Below are 17,255 nucleotides of genomic sequence, written 5' to 3'. Positions count from 1 at the left end.
CTCCATGAAACTTTGCATGCTTCCTCACCATGGTATGACACATATTCTCATCAATTTTTGTCAAGTTCTGCGTTTTCATTTACGATTTATAGGCTTTTGAGTGTATTTTGACACGCCCCTCTTCTAAATGACCCTGTTACAGTGAACCAAAGGGCAAAGTTCAACTTTTTTTTGATAATTATTGATCTAGAGAGTCCAGAGAATTGTCCTAGACTGGTCTGGTTTTGATCGGGCGAAAAACCAGGGACTAGTTCGCAAAAGTAGGTTTTTAACATATTCGTGAATATTTAATGAACGATTTGATTGACAGCAATGGTTCTAGAGGCAAAGTTGTTCACCATGAGGAGATCTATCAAATGATATGCATTTTGGGGGGATGTGTGCAACACCACGTGATTACAGAGCCATAAAACTCGTTAGCGCCAACTAGTGGCCGATTTCTTTCAAAACTCTTACAGACCTCTTAGGCCATGAGTCGAACATGTCCATCGAGTTTCGTTCCGATTGGCCTCCGTTAACCTCGTCTCATAGGGGCTCAAACTTCATTGGTCGATGGCGGCCATGTTTTTTGAGATACGTCAATGTTCTCATAGACATACATGGGGCCTTGGACCAAGACACTGCATACCAATTTTCAAGTCAATCGGACTAACGGTCAGTCCTTTATATGTTTTTTTCATGTTATAGCGCCACCTAGTGTTCGATCATCGCGATTTTTTTACTGTGACCTCAGATTGAAGTCATGCACACGTGTACCAAGTTTGGTGAGCCTATCTAATTTACTTCTGGAGTTATAGCCATTTTAGAAAAATAGGCTCCTCCCACAACGTTCTTTTTGCGCCCCCTAGCGACCGGAAATCGAAATTTCAACGTTTTTTCGATTATAATTTATGGTCAGACTCCACAGAACATTTGTGCACTGGTTTGGTTACGATCGGGCGAAAAATCAGGGACTAGTTTGCAAAAGTCATTTTTTGACAAAATTCAAAATGGCGGAAAATCTATCATGACGCAAATGAAATCGGAGATATACGTTTTTTAAGTCAGGAGTCCAGCTTTCCAATGATATAAGACACTTGAGTCTACGACTTACGGTCTAGGAGTTATGAGCAGTTTTGCGCAATTGGTTGCTATTGCGCCACCTATGGGCCAATCGGGCTCATAATTTGATAAGCTCTCCTCGATTTTTGTACTACCATCTGACAAAGTTTCAAGTCTCTAGCATTTACGGTTTGGGCTGCACGATGCGTTTTACGGCGGAAGAATAATAATAAAAATAATAAAAATCAGTACAGATACAATAGGTTTTCAGCACTTCGTGCTTGAACACCTAATAATAACTAGCAGCATTTAGCGGTGTTCAAGCAGTTAAGGCCTTTAAGGCCGTTAAGCTTAAAAAGCATCAAAAGACATTAAGTTTTATGTAGCAAGCATGATTTACCATGATATACTACATTTCAGTGTGATTTTTCATGATTTACCATGTTCCAGTATGATTTACCACGAATCTAACATGATTTTCCATAGTTTACCTTGATATACCATGTTATATGATGATTTACCATGATATAGCACATTCTAGAATAATTTACCAGGATTCTAGCATGATTTACCTTTTTTACTATGATTTACCATGTTTCTGGCATTATTTACCATGATTTACCACGTTGATAGCAATTATATGAAGCATAAGAACAATTGAAGTGATAAACTCTGACAAAATATGAATGTGTTATAATAGTAATTGTTATACAAGTGATTTTATAGTGTCTATATACAAAAAAAGACTATTAATAAGAAGAGTGGCCAGCAGAGGGCAGTAGAAGACCACTTATTGGCTCACTTTCATTTTCAACTACTTTGTTTCTCCAGTATTCTCCACTGAAGCAAACCATTTTTTTCATGTTAACTCCATAATGCATGCTTACACACACACACACACACACACACACATTTTTGGGATATGTTATTGTGAAAATCAGTTTTAATGGTATATGAGCATTTCACATATTTCTTTGCAATGTAATAATATAAAACTAATTAAAGAAAATGCTTTAAGCATTTGTTTGTTAGCCAATGCTGAAAGCTGATAAAAAAAGATAAAAAATGTCTAATGCTGCTGCTCCATCTAGTGGACAACAGTGCTATTACAGCCTACTTATACAATAGGCCATGTTTTTCATATAATTTAATCTACACACGCTCATTCTGATGTAGATAGAGACATTTGGAACTTCAGGATCCAATGTGACTCAATTGTCACTTCAATAGATGATTTTTGACTAAATGTTATTGTAAATGTTAAAATAGTGAATTTATAAAGTCTAAATATTAATTATAGTTGAGTAGTGTGACAAAATGACTTTTTTTAAACAGCAGGGGGCAGTAAAATACCACTTATTGGCTGTTAGCCTTTTTCAAGCTGTTATAGCTGTTCTTGACCTTTTTTTAAGAAGCTATGAGCATTTATTGAAAAGATATTGGCTTTCGCTCAAGGCTACATATTGAAGTGACCCTATTATAGTCATCCAAATGAAGAAGTTATACATTTTCCTATAATTATTGTTCTAGAGAGTACAGAGCAATAGATGAATTTTGACAAAATGTGATTGTAAATGTTAAAATAATGATTTAATAAAGTCTAAATATCAATTATATATAAAAATATTAGAGAGTAGTATGATGAAATGACAGCAGGGGGCAGTAAAATACCACTTTTTGGCTGTTATAGCCATCCAAGCTGTTATAGCTGTTATAGCCATCCGATTTACACTCTATTATAGCCATCCAAATGAAGTAATTATACCTTTTCTGATAATTATTGATCTAGAGAGTCCAGATAATTGTACTGCACTGGTTTTAAACATTAAGATATGAAAATTATACGATCATATATGGAAAAGACCATTTACAGCCAATACAGGCAATTTACCATAGGAAATGTATGGTTTTAAAGCTTTTCAACAGTTATAGCGCCACCTATTGTCCGATCTCCATGAAACTTTGCATGCTTCTTCACCATGGTATGACACATATGCTCATCAATTTTTGTGAAGTTCTGAGTTTTTATTTATGATTTATAGGCTTTTGAGTGTGTTTTGACACGCCCCTTTTTATAAATGATCCTGTTATAATGAACCAAATGGCAAATTTCAACTTTTTTTCAATAATTATTGATCTAGAGAGTCCAGAGAATTGACCTAGACTGGTCTGGTTCCAATCGGGCGAAAAACCAGGGACTAGTTCGCAAAAGTAGGTTTTTAACATATTCGTGAATATTTAATGAACGGTTTGATTGACAGCAATGGTTCTAGAGGCAAAGTTGTTCATCATGAGGAGATCTATCAAATGATATGCATTTTGTGGGGATGTGTGCAACACCACGTGATTACAGAGCCGTAAAACTCGTTAGCGCCAACTAGTGGCCGATTTCTTTCAAAACTCTTACAGACCTCTTGGGCCATGAGTCGAACATGCCCATTGAGTTTCGTTCCGATTGGCCTCCGTTAACCTCGTCTCACAGGTGCTCAAACTTCATTGGCCGATGGCGGCCATGTTTTTTGAGATACGCCAATGTCCTCATAGACATTCATGGGGCCTTGGACCAAGACACTGCATACCAATTTTCAGGTAAATCGGACTAACGGTCAGGTGGCCACACCCCCTTTTATGTTTTTTTAATGTTATAGCGCCACCTAGTGTTAGATCGACGCGGTTTTTTTACTGTGACCCCACACTGTCCTCATACACATGTGTGTCAAGTTTGGTGAAGATATCTCATTTCGTTCTCGAGTTATAGCCATTTTTGTAAAATAGGCTCCTCCCACAACGTTCATTTTGCGCCCCCTAGCAACCGGAAATCGAAATTTCAACTTTTTTTCAATAATTATTGATATTCAGACTCCAGAGAACATTTCTACACTGGTTTGGTTCCGATCGGGCAAAAAACCAGGGACTAGTTCGCAAAAGTAGTTTTTCAACAAAATTCAAAATGGCGGAAAATCTATCATGGCGGAAATGAAATCGGAGATATACGTTTTTTAAGTTAAGAGTCCAGCTTTCCAATGATATAAGACACTTGAGTCTACGCCTTACGGTTTAGGAGTTATGAGCCGTTACGCGCAATTGATTGCTGTAGCGCCACCTATAGGCCAATCGGGGTCATACTCTCTGAACCTCTCCTCGATTTTTGTACTACCATCTGACAAAGTTTCAGAGCTCCAGCACTTACGGTTTGGGCTGCACGATGCGTTTTAGGGGAAAATAATAATAATAATAATAATTAAAGCTGCAAGCAGCATTTAGCGGTGTTCAAGCAGTTAAGGCCTTTAACGCCGTTGAGCACAAAAGCATTAGAAGACATTAAGTTGTATGTAGCAAGCATTTAACCACTGAGATCATAGATAGAATAGACCATGTTTTAGCATGATTTACCATGATATACCCCATTTCAGTGTGATTTTTCATTATTTACAATGTTCCAGTATGATTTACCATGAATCTAGCATGATTTACCATAGTTTACCATGATATACCAAGTTCTAGTATGATTCACCATGATTTATCCTGTTCTAGCATGATTTACCACAATTGAACGTATTCTAGTATGATTTAATATGATTCTAGCATGATTTACCATGTTATAGGATGATTTACCATGATATACCACATTCTAGAATGATTTACCGCAGGATTGTAGCATGATTTGCTATGATACACCATGTAATAGTATTGTTTACAATGATTTACCATGTTTCTATCGTGATTTACCATGAGGCACCATATTGCTAGCATTAATGTGAAGTGTCAATAAAAATGAAGTGATAAACTTTGACAAAATATGATTGTGTTATAATAGTTAACATGGAAAAACTGGTTTGCTTTAGTGCAGAATACTGGTGAAAATCAAGTGTGTCAAAATGAAAGTGAGCCAATAAGTGGTCTTCTACTGCCCTCTGCTGGTCACTCTACTTATTAATAAAGTGTTTTCACAAGTGCTTTTGCATTCATATGCAGACATGTGCTTACACACACACACACACACACATGGGATATGTTATTGTGAAAATCTCTTTTAATGGTGTATAAGCATGCATTTCACATATTTCTTTGTGATGTAATAATATAAAACTATATTAAAACTAATAAAAAAATAGCTTTAAGCGTTTGTTTGTTAGCCAATGCTGAAAGCTGATAAAAAAAGATTAAAAATGTCGGTAACACTTTACAATAAGGTTCATTTATTAAACATTAGTTAATGTATTAATTAACATGAACTAACCATGAGCAATACATTTGTTACTGTTTTTGTTCATCTTTGTTAACACTAGAATGGCCACGACGGTCATTTTGACCGTTTTGAATTTTATATCTGCAATAACTTTGTTGAAAAAAAAAAAAAATCCTGCTGGTACCTGACTTTTCCTAAAAGTGTCTGTATTTTCATTTAAAATGTTTTTAATATAAATTACACATAAGGCAAACAAACAAATGAACATATTTACCTATTTCGGCCATAGACGGTCATATTGACCGCACTGAATTTTGCGGTATTCTTTTGTTACATTTCTCGCGGTTGACCTTTGTCTATTAGGAAATAATCAGAAGATTCAATTGCAAAATGACAGATATGTTTATTGAGAGCTGGTCAGATGCTGGGAGAGTTAAGGTGTGCAAATGTCCGGTATGAAGCCCTTGGCAGCACAGGGACGCTGGAGTGAGTGCTGAACCAGGAGTGCTGAACACGGGATGACACACGGAAAACGGATACAGGCAGGGAACAAACACGCAGGAAAAATCCACAACGATCTGACAAAGGGCCTTTCTCAATCTGTGTTCTTGTCTGTACTTGTGTCCTTGTGTTCTTGTGAAACGTCATCTTTTGTGGCCCAAGTACTGTCCCAATACACAAGTTTGCATTTTGGCAAGAACAGTTAAAAATCCCGGATGTGTTCTTGACACGCCCATTTTACCGAGGATGCATCGGCTGGTAACTTGTGTGAACTTGACGGGAGAAATATCCCAGCATTCAATTCGGCATTCGAGGAAGGAGAGGCAGGTCAATACAGTATTTCGTTTTTCTACAATTACGTACACTATTTCATCACTAAATTCACTTCTGAGAACATTTGATGCGAGAAATCAACTGTGTAGATTTCAAATATTGGCATTTTACGAAAATGTATGGCTAATCGAAAATGTGCTCAAACGTTTTCGGAAGTGAGAATCTCCATAAGCGCCTGCGGATGTAACGTTAGCTATCGAGCCAACCGGCCAGTTTGCTCACAGAGTCGTTTTTCCCCACAGCCAAGAGACCATTGCAGCCTGGCTGTTATCGTCAACAATTCTCGTTATGTTTGGGTACTGCAGACGGCGTCTGTGCGGGGGTATTATTGCGCAATACCAGCAAGAACACATCGTCTCAAACTGTCATCAGCGTTCTGTGTGCTCGTTAGCTTGTGAGTTCATTCTTCCAAGAACAACTAGCAAGAGCGTTCTCCCCAAGAACACAAGTCCGTTCTTTGCATTCTTGGTTTTGAGAAACACCCAAAGACTAGGCGAGAACAGTAACACTGAAAAGGGTCGAATCGCTGATCAGTTGCAGCTGGCGCGTTGATCAGAGCGCACGTGCTGATAAGCTGCATTGATCAGCGACCACGCACACACACACACAACAAGACGAGAAAGGAGACAGCGAATTCATAAACCGTGACATTGTCTCTCTCACTGTCAAAAGAATATCTAAATAAGATACTTTTAGTTGTTATTATCTTGTTCTGAGTTATGTTGAAGGGATATGGAAATATAGCTCTGTTGTGAATAGGCCCTATGCGATAATTACGGGCTACTGATATTATTATTTATAAATGTATAATTAAACTTTTTAAAATGTACAGTTTGGTGTTGTTTTGTTTTTAAAAGATATCCTAATACAACAAATGCATTAATCTCTCAATTGGGTATTTATCATTAAAGATATAGAGTTTGCAATCTAACGGTCAAAATGACCGCTTGTGGCAGTTCTAGTAGTTATGGAATTCTGGCACTTCTAGTGTTAACGTTAGTTAATACAAATCCAGCTGTTCATTGTTAGTTCAGGCAAAGAACGTATATTGACAAGAAGTGAAAGCCAATAGAACGTTCCATTGCAACACCAGCGCCCAGCAGCAGCCCTACGCGTCCGCCATTTTGGGGTGAAAGCGACTCGGCAGTCATATATTATACATATATTTAGTCCAGTGCAGAGGTCATTTTTAGGTTGAAATAATTAGGTGATTATTTTAATTCACAACAGTTAACGTTATATCCGTTAAAAAGAAGTTGCTACTAGGCTTTTCCCCCACATAACTTGAGACAGGGAAGTTCAAGGATTTAATTAATTATATTAATCTCTACATTAAGTGTGACAGGTAAGAAGAATAAAGTGATGTAAGTTCATAAAGTTATAACGTTAGACCGTTTCCCAGGAGGTACACATAACCTTACATACAAAAATAAGTTCAATGAAATAAACGAATTCAGCAAATAAATGTAATTGTACTAAAATGTAAATGTTGGACAATAAATATATAACAGCAATAGAATAGCTTTACACTACAGTAAACTGTTTTTTTGCAGTACTATTTTATATTAATTTTCTTCTTCAGAACCGGTGCCCAGTTAACCAATTCCCTGGAACCGTTAGTATGCCTGCTTAACGATTCCGCTTATCGGTTCCGCTCGTTGCAAATGTGTCATGACGTCACACACGCGCTGCGTTATTTTGATTCAGAACGCATCAAACATAACATCGAGGCAGAAGCGCTCGTTTGGTTATATTTCACGCGAAAAGACGACAATATATGAGGTGCCGTCTAGGGCTTAAATCAAACTTCATTCACGCACACATATATGAAACACTTGCATATACACGTATACTAAGTAGTCAAACATACATGTATACTGCTGAATGCTCAAACAAATACATATGAAATGCACAGCGACACACCTAAAGTCGCTCACGCATACATGCAAACTCTACACACACGAGATGCGCGAAACTCTCCAGGCACATACTCATATGAGACGCGCGCGCGCACACACAAACTCATATGAGACGCGCGCGCACACACAAACTCTGCACGCACATACTCATATGAGACGCGCGCGCGCACACACAAACTCTGCACGCACATACTCATATGAGACGCGCGCGCGCACACACAAACTCATATGAGACGCGCGCGCACACACAAACTCTCCACACACATACTCATATGAGACGCGAGCACACACACACTCAAACTCGCGCACATGCTCAATGAGAGTATGACGGCGCCTCATAACAATATGGTCACTTGCTGCAACACCTGTAAAATTTCCATTTCGTCAAAGGGGGGGGAGGGGACCTCCAATATGCAGAAACATTTGGCCACACATCATGAACAGACTTTAGTCCCATGAAACTTAAACTGGAATGTCACTGTTTCTGTCACTGCGACTTCACGAACGGGTGAACACGCGCACGCACACACACACACACACACATCACTTTTGAAGTAAAATTGAGGCATCGAGATATCAAATTGAACTGAATCGATGACATGATAATCGGAATCGAACCGAACCGTGAGACCATTGTAGGTTCACACCCCTAATACTCTGTGCTGTGTCAGCGAGTTAATAATAATTAACAAACAAAATAAGTTATAAGTTCAATAAGTTAATACAAACAAACAAATTTGTACTTATTCCCTCACCCAATGAGAATCGATAAGAGAATCGATAAGGAATCGAATCGATAAGCAATATCGATAATGGAATCGGAATCGTTAAATTCTTATCAATTCCCATCCCTAATCAAGTGTGTCAAAATGAAAGTGAGCCAATAAGTGGTCTTCTACTGCCCTCTGCTGGTCACACAAGTGCTTTTCCATTCATATGTAGACATATGCTTACACACACACACACACGGGATATGTTATTGTGAAAATCTCTTTTAATGGTGTATAAGCATGCATTTAACATATTTCTTTGTGATGTAATAATATAAAACTATATTTAAAATAATAAAAAAATAGCTTTAAGCGTTTGTTTGTTAGCCAATGCTGAAAGCTGATAACAAAGATTAAAAATGTCGGTAACACTTTACAATAAGGTTCATTTATTAAACAGTAGTTAATGTATTAATTAACATGAACCATGAGCAATACATTTGTTACTGTTTTTGTTCATCTTTGTTAACATTAGTTAATACAAATCCAGCTGTTCATTGTTAGTTCAGGTTAGTTCACAGTGCATTAACTAATGTTAACAAGATTTTAATAAAGTATATGTAAATGTTGAAATTAACATTAACAAAGATTAACAAATGCTGAAGGAGTATTGTTCATTCTTAGTTAATGTTAACTACATTAGTTAACATTAACTAAGAATTCGTCGCGGGGGGCGTTCCCGAGCCCCGCGACGATAGATTTGGATCAAGAACCCCGAGAGAACCTTACCTAGCGTGCAGAGACTTTCTGTTTTCGAGTTATGAGTGAATTTGTACTTGGGGGGCGTGGCCCAACGTTATACTTTCGTTTTCAGCCTTCCTGTGACACAATTGTAAATAGTAATAAATAAAATAAATAAATGCAGTCCATAATACTCCAATAGATGAATTTGGACAAAATGTGATTGTAAATGTTAAAATAATGATTTAATAAAGTCTACATTTCAATTATATATAACAATATTAGGGAGTAGTATGATGAAATGACAGCAGGGGGCAGTAAAATACCACTTATTGGCTGTTATAGCCATCCAAAATCTTATAGCCATCCAATTTACACTATTATAGCCATTCAAATGAAGAAATGATACCTTTTCTGATAATTATTGATCTAGAGAGTCCAGATAATTGTACTGCACTGGTTTTAAACATTAAGATATGACAATTTTACAATCATAGATGGAAAAGGCCATTTACAGCCAATACAGGCAATTGACCATAGGAAATGCATGGTTTTAAAGCTTTTCAACAGTTATAGCGCCACCTATTGTCCGATCTCCATGAAACTTTGCATGCTTCTTCACCATGGTATGACACATATGCTCATCAATTTTTGTCAAGTTCTGAGTTTTTATTTATGATTTATAGGCTTTTGAGTGTATTTTGACACGCCCCTTTTCTAAATTACCCTATTATAGCCATACGAAAAATGCAAAAGTTCAACTTTTTTTCGATAATTATTGATCTAGAGAGTCCAGAGAATTGACCTAGACTGGTTTGGTTCCGATCGGGCGAAAAACCAGGGACTAGTTCGCAAAAGTAGGTTTTTAACATATTCGTGAATATTTAATGAACGATTTGATTGACAGCAATGGTTCTAGAGGCAAAGTTGTTTAGCATGAGGAGATCTATCAAATGATATGCATATTGTGGGGATGTGTGCAACACCACGTGATTACAGAGCCGTAAAACTCGTTAGCTCCAACTAGTGGCCAATTTCTTTCAAAACTCTTACAGACCTCTTGGGCCATGAGTCGAACATGCCCATCGAGTTTCGTTCCGATCGGCCTTCGTTAACCTCGTCTCATAGGTGCTCAAATTCATTGGCCAATGGCGGCCATGTTTTTTGAGTTACGCCAATTTCCTCATACACATACATGGGGCCTTGGAACAAGACACTGCATACCAATTTTCAAGTCAATCGGACTAACGGTCAGGTGGTCATAGCCCTTTTTATGTTTTTTTAATGTTATAGCGCCAACTAGTGTTCGATCGTCGCGATCTTTTTACTGTGACCTCAGACTGTCCTCATACACATGTCTCTTGAGTTTGATGAAGATATCTCATTTACTTTTCGAGTTATAGCCATTTTAGTAAAATAGGCTCCTCCCACAACGATCATTTTACTCCCCCTAGCGACCGTGAATCGAAAATTCAACTTTTTTTCAATAATTATTGATATTCAGACTCCAGAGAACATGTATGCATTTTTTTTATTTTGATCGGGCGAAAAACCAGGGACTAGTTCGCAAAATTAGGTTTTTGACAAAATTCAAAATGGCGGAAAAATTTGCATACCGGAAATGAAATCGGAGATATACGTTTTTTACTTCAGGCCTCCAGCTTTCCAATGATATAAGACACTTGAGTCTACGACTTACGGTTTAGGAGTTATGAGCAGTTTCGCGCAATTGATCGCTATAGCGCCACCTATGGGCCAATCGGGCTCATAATTTGATAACCTCTCCTCGATTTTTGTACTACCATCTGACAAAGTTTCAACTCTCCAGCACTTACGGTTTGGGCTGCACGATGCGTTTTACAGGAGAATAATAATAATAATAATAATAATAATAAAAATCAGTACAAATACAATAGGTTTTCAGCACTTCGTGCTTGAACACCTAATAAAAATCAGTACAAATACAATAGGTTTTCAGCACTTCGTGCTTGAACACCTAATAATAATAATAATAAAAATCAGTACAAATACAATAGGTTTTCAGCACTTCGTGCTTGAACACCTAATAATAATAATAATAATAATAAAAATCAGTACAAATACAATAGGTTTTCAGCACTTCGTGCTTGAACACCTAAAAATCCTTACAATTACAATAGGGTTTCAGCACTTCGTGCTTGAACCCCTAATAATAAAAATCAGTACAATTACAATAGGTTTTCAGCACTTCGTGCTTGAACACCTAATAACAACTTTACAGGGCTATCACTTTTGTGAAAAAATCCTGATCGATTTTTGAGACATAAACGTTCATTGAATCGATTGTAAAATCGATTTTCCATGTCTAAAGACGTTTCCATTTTCAGCGCCAAATATATGCAAATCCACGGACAACTAACAGGCATTAGCACGAGCGTAAAGAGTGCTCTTGAGACGCGCACAAGTCAGCAATATTTCTGATGATTTATTGGCATGAAGTTTCGTGCACAATGACAAACAGGAGTGCAAGATTCTCGATAAACAATAAGCAGAGTGGACTGCCATAACATCAATGAAAAACATTACTGCAGGCTTCAACATGGCTGTGTTTACGATTAGAATTCACGAGTTCACACTTACAAATAAGTCAGATAGAATAAATGCGTATTTGGCGTGCTGTCCAAGGAGAGGGCTCCGAGTTAGGTATTCGGCCCGAACCCAAAGCACTCCCCCCGTATTCCTGGCTGTGAAATAAATAAATAAGATAAGCCAAGAGTGAGGAGTCGGGGTGGTGGAGGGATGCTGAAACTGTCAAGGAATGTTAGGTGAGTTGACAGAGTGAATATTTATATGCTTCCTTTCGTGCTGATAGGGTAGACATGGTAATTGTTTGATGACAAGTTGATTGGAATGATTATTTGAACGTGCTCCTCCCGAACTTTGTTTATAAAACATCATATGTCAAACAAATTTCCCCTACGTAGGCGATTGTAGGCCGGATTTGTATCTGTATGCATGGGACTGTCTGAATACCGGCAGAATTCACATTTTTGTTGTAAAAAGAGACACGTTATGCAGAAGTATAGTATAGTTTGTATGTGTTTGTCAGAGCCTGCAGTTGCTGTGTGACGCGCGTTCGCGCGGTCGGTGTTGTTGCTATAGGTTGCGTCACTTGCGTCAAGTTGTGTGTGTGTCTTGCTTCGGTCTTGTGAGACGGATTTTTATGGTTAATTTTATATATATATATTTATCTAAAATGAATTTACAATTTTATTAATACGTTCATATGTTTAAAAAGAAGAAGAATGTATTTATGTAAATTCATATATATATATATATATATATATATATATATATATATATATATATATATATATATATATATATATTTTTAGCCTACGTAATTTTTTGGCGGCACCCCTGACAAAGTCAGGGGGCACCCCAGTGTGCCGCGGCACCCACTTTGAGAAAGGCTGGCTTATGCTTTAGTTAGAAGCGCTGAACATAAAGCATTCTCATGTCTCTGACAACTTGGGTCATGCACCTTTCCCGTATAGCAGCTCATAGCAGATGCAACTTTTCGGATCATTTTTTACTGTGCAAATGATCTAAAAGCTTTTAGCATCGCATACTGTAAGATAGTGAAGATAAAGCAATGTCCAAAAAAAAAAAAATCCTGATTTTTTCCAGATTGGTTGTTGGATGACAAGTTAAGTATTTTGACCCATGCTTGGGGTTAAACTCACAGCTGTTCTGCATGGGACTGTGCACATGTCCCGGCAGGGGCGGACTGGCCATCTGTGTGATCTGGAGTATCACAGAACGGCCGGTACTCCAGGACGGCCGGCGGGCCGGCCCACCACCCGCCACACACGCAGTCATCACCTGTTTTTTCCCCCCACTAATCTGTTTCACACTCCAGTACTGTAGGTGGCAGCAATGCACCTTTAAGTTGGATGCCAGCGCGGAGCATTATCAGCTCGGCCCAAAAAAACTGCGATCGCGGCCGAAGCAGCTGTGCGAACTGATCTCGATCACGCGAACATTAGCCTATTACACAGAGTTGCGCGATCCACTGAGAAGCATTTCAATTCAGCGCAGAATTCTCTATCTCTATTATAAACCCACAGATGGCTGTGATTTAAGCTAGTTAAAAGCCAGATTAAACAGCGCTGATATTCTCAACATCTTGACGCAAAAAAACAGGTGAAACATTGTTCCAAGAACAAACCAGTTAGAAGACATTTCACTCCACAGCTTATGAATTAACTGTAACTTAGTAAAACAAACTTTTTTGGCAGAAATGTGCCTGTATTCATTTTAAAAATGCTGTTATATTAATAGTCATGTAGGCCTATAAATGTAGGCTATTAAATGTAATGCAGTAATGTTTTTGTTTAGAAGTTATGGCAGTTTATTTATTTATTTTGCATTACATATTTATACTAAATGTTTATGCTACAATAGGTTTTTAGAGAATAATATATATATATATATATATATATATATATATATAACAAATTTTTCAGGAATTGTTGAACCAGAATATCAAGATATTTTATTATTTTGCATATGATGGTAAAAAGTAAAAAAGTTAAAGTTAAAAGTAAAGGTAAGGTAAAAAAAAATACCACCATGTTATATGTATAATAAATATTTTTGAGGATAGCCCTTCTAGATTATTTTATCCCTTGAGGTAGCCCTCACACACAAAAAGGTTGGAGACGCCTGGTATATAACTATATGTTTTATAATTACAAGTTTGTGTAATTAGGGTTTCTGTAGCCAGTGACATTTCATTATTTGTATTTTATTTTCAATGCAGATGTAATGGCATTGTACATTTTTTTGTTTTTATTTGGAGACTGAGGCTTCATTAATAAACAAAACCCCAATTGTCATCATTGTTTTTGAGATATTACTTGCTGTGAATACCTTGTCTGATATAGGTTACAGTATTGTGGCATAGTATCAGGACATCCTAGTGGCTAGGGGCGAATGGCTGGATGATGGGCCTATTTGGGAGAAAGTCCAGGGCTGTTTTTTAGCCCCAGTCCGTCCCTGTGTCCCGGGTCATATCCCGACCCCACTCCCTCTCACCCCTACTTTCTGTCTACACTCTACTGTCCTATAAAAACAGGCAAAAAGCCCAAAAATATATGAATAAGTCTTTGGCCAATTAGTATTACTCTCAAAGCATGTTTATTTTATAAAGTTGATTTTTTTAAAGTGGATTGTGTTTCCAAAAAAAAAAAAAACATGAAAATGTAGAAGGATGAGACAAAAACATTTGATTTACCATCCATCTGTCCATGACGGTAGAGTGTGTTTGTGTTCGAAAGAACGTTGTTGTGGATGAAGGATGAACCCAATAGCAGACAGCAAATGATTCTCACAGGGTTTATTAATGGACAAAAACAGAAAACAAAAACCCACGATGGGGCAAAACAAGACTAATACTCAGACAGTAAACTCACAGCTACAACAGGAACAGACACTTCTTGAAGACAGGACTCTCAACAGGTTACTCACGGCTTGATACACACAACATATGACAATGTCAAACAATGAACCGACACAGGACAGCAAACACAAGGGGATTATATAGGGAACACTAAAGACGAGGACAGGTGAAACTGACTAGACAATAATGACAAGACGAGGGTAACAAGGGGGCGGAGTTACATAACGAGACAACACAAGCACATGGCCCAAACAACAGACCATGCGCTTGTCCACAAAACACGGGTCTGTCATGATCCAGCCTCAAGACTAGGGGAAATCAAGGACAAGAAGGCCGGATCATGACAGTTTTTTTTATAGTCATGTGAGTTATAGTGAGTCCTCATTTATGAGAGGAACCTGGTTCTGGATTTGTCTGTTCAACATGAAGTCCAAAAAACAAACAAAAAACTGAACGTCAGTGAAGGAAATGTTGCATCTGGATGTAACCTATGTAATATTTCACAAAATATCACATCAAATACAAACCGTAACTGCAAATACAGAGAATGAACTCAAGAGGACTTCCTGTTAGACTGGCCAGATGAATTACATGCTGAATAAAATTATGTGGAAGAGACCTGAAAACACAAATCCAGCCTGCATGTGTGTGTGTGTGTGTACTGTACACTATACTGTACCATTCATTTGGGGTCAGTCAGTGTGATTGTTTTAATAGAAATGAATTATTTTATTCAGCAAGGATGCATTAAGCTGATCAAAAGTGACAGTAAAGACATTTATATAATGTTACAAAGGATTCATATGTTTTTTTCTGTTCTATTCTTTGAGGAATCCTGAAAAATGTATCACTATTTCCACAAAATTATGAAGCAGCACAACTGATTTCAACATTGATAATAATAATAAATGTTTCTTGAGCAGCAAATCATCATATTAGAGTGATTTCTGAAGGATCATGTGACACTGAAGACTGGAGGAAAATTCAGCTTTGATCACAGGAATAAATTACATTTAAAATATATTCATTTTACATTATAATAATATTTATGTATTTTTAATCAAATAAATGCAGCCTCGGTGAGCATAAGAGGGTTCTTTCAAAAACATAAAAAATCTTACTGACCCCAGTCTTTTGAACAGAACTGAAAACAACAATTAAACTAAGGTAATTCATACTGCCATAAAACCATATTTATCTGTGTGATAATATCTGAATAGAATCAGGAATTTTCTCTAAAACAAGGCCAGAAAGAGATATTGCTAGAAGAAAGGCTAAAATGATATTTCCATCTGTTTATCATATATATGCATGCACAAACAGACTCGAAATCCTGTCTGGCATCACATTATTTGTGTTTTCATGTCTCACCATATCATTTTATTCAGCATGCGATTCAATTGGCCATGCAGTCTAACAGGAAGTGTTCGTGCCCTATGTTTGTACTGTGAAAACCCAGTATCAAATCATGCAGAAACTACACACACACACACACACACACACACACACACACACACACACACACACACACACACACACACACACACACACACACACACACACACACACACACACACACACACACACACACAGGGCACTTTGCACTTACAATGCATTAAGCCTTTTGTCTTTCTGTCAATATTCTCTGAAAATATTTCTCCTACATGACAAGTCTTAATCGTGGTTGACTTTGTGACGGGCCTACAATCTTCATTTACTTTTATTTGCAGTAATATTTATGTTATGTTTGTGTGCTGCTCCACATCTCTGCATCAGATCTCCGTATCACATCATGAGAAGAATCTCCCTCTTTAAGTGTGTTTATAATTCAGCTCATATGACAGACCAAACACTCCTCACAAAATGAGTTTTCTGTTTTATTTCCAGTCCAGCATCGGAATATTGAGGCCATAGATATTGTTTAGCATGGCTTTTTACTCTGTGGCTGTAAGAAATATGTATTTTTCCTGCTGTTTTGGCTGAAGCGCTGCTTGCACAGGCTCTGACTTGGTGGAAAATGTGCCACAAATCACAAAAAGGGCCGAATCCTTTAATTCCTGTAGCTTCTATATATCCTTAATAACTATAATCAGCATAAGAAATGGAGTAATTATGATGCATTTTAATAAAGATGTAAGTCGTCTTTATGGTCATAAGTTCCTTTAGTTGTATGACAGTATAAAAGTAATGAGGAAATAACAGCTTCTAATTCATTTTCGGAAACGTTGCTCGGTTCATTTATCCGGAATAATTTAAGCGAGATCATAAACACATTTCTGAGTTTTCTAATTTGACATAAAAACTGCCCCTGTAATGGATTTGTTGGCTTGTGTCATTTGGATGAATAATCTCTCAGGACGCTTTATCTTTGCGATGCA

This window comes from Rhinichthys klamathensis, unplaced genomic scaffold (genome assembly GCF_029890125.1).
Source record: "Rhinichthys klamathensis goyatoka isolate OS25496 unplaced genomic scaffold, OSU_Roscu_1.1 h1tg000635l_1, whole genome shotgun sequence".
NCBI classification, from domain to species: Eukaryota; Metazoa; Chordata; class Actinopteri; order Cypriniformes; family Leuciscidae; genus Rhinichthys; species Rhinichthys klamathensis.
This window is presented reverse-complemented; position numbering follows the sequence as displayed.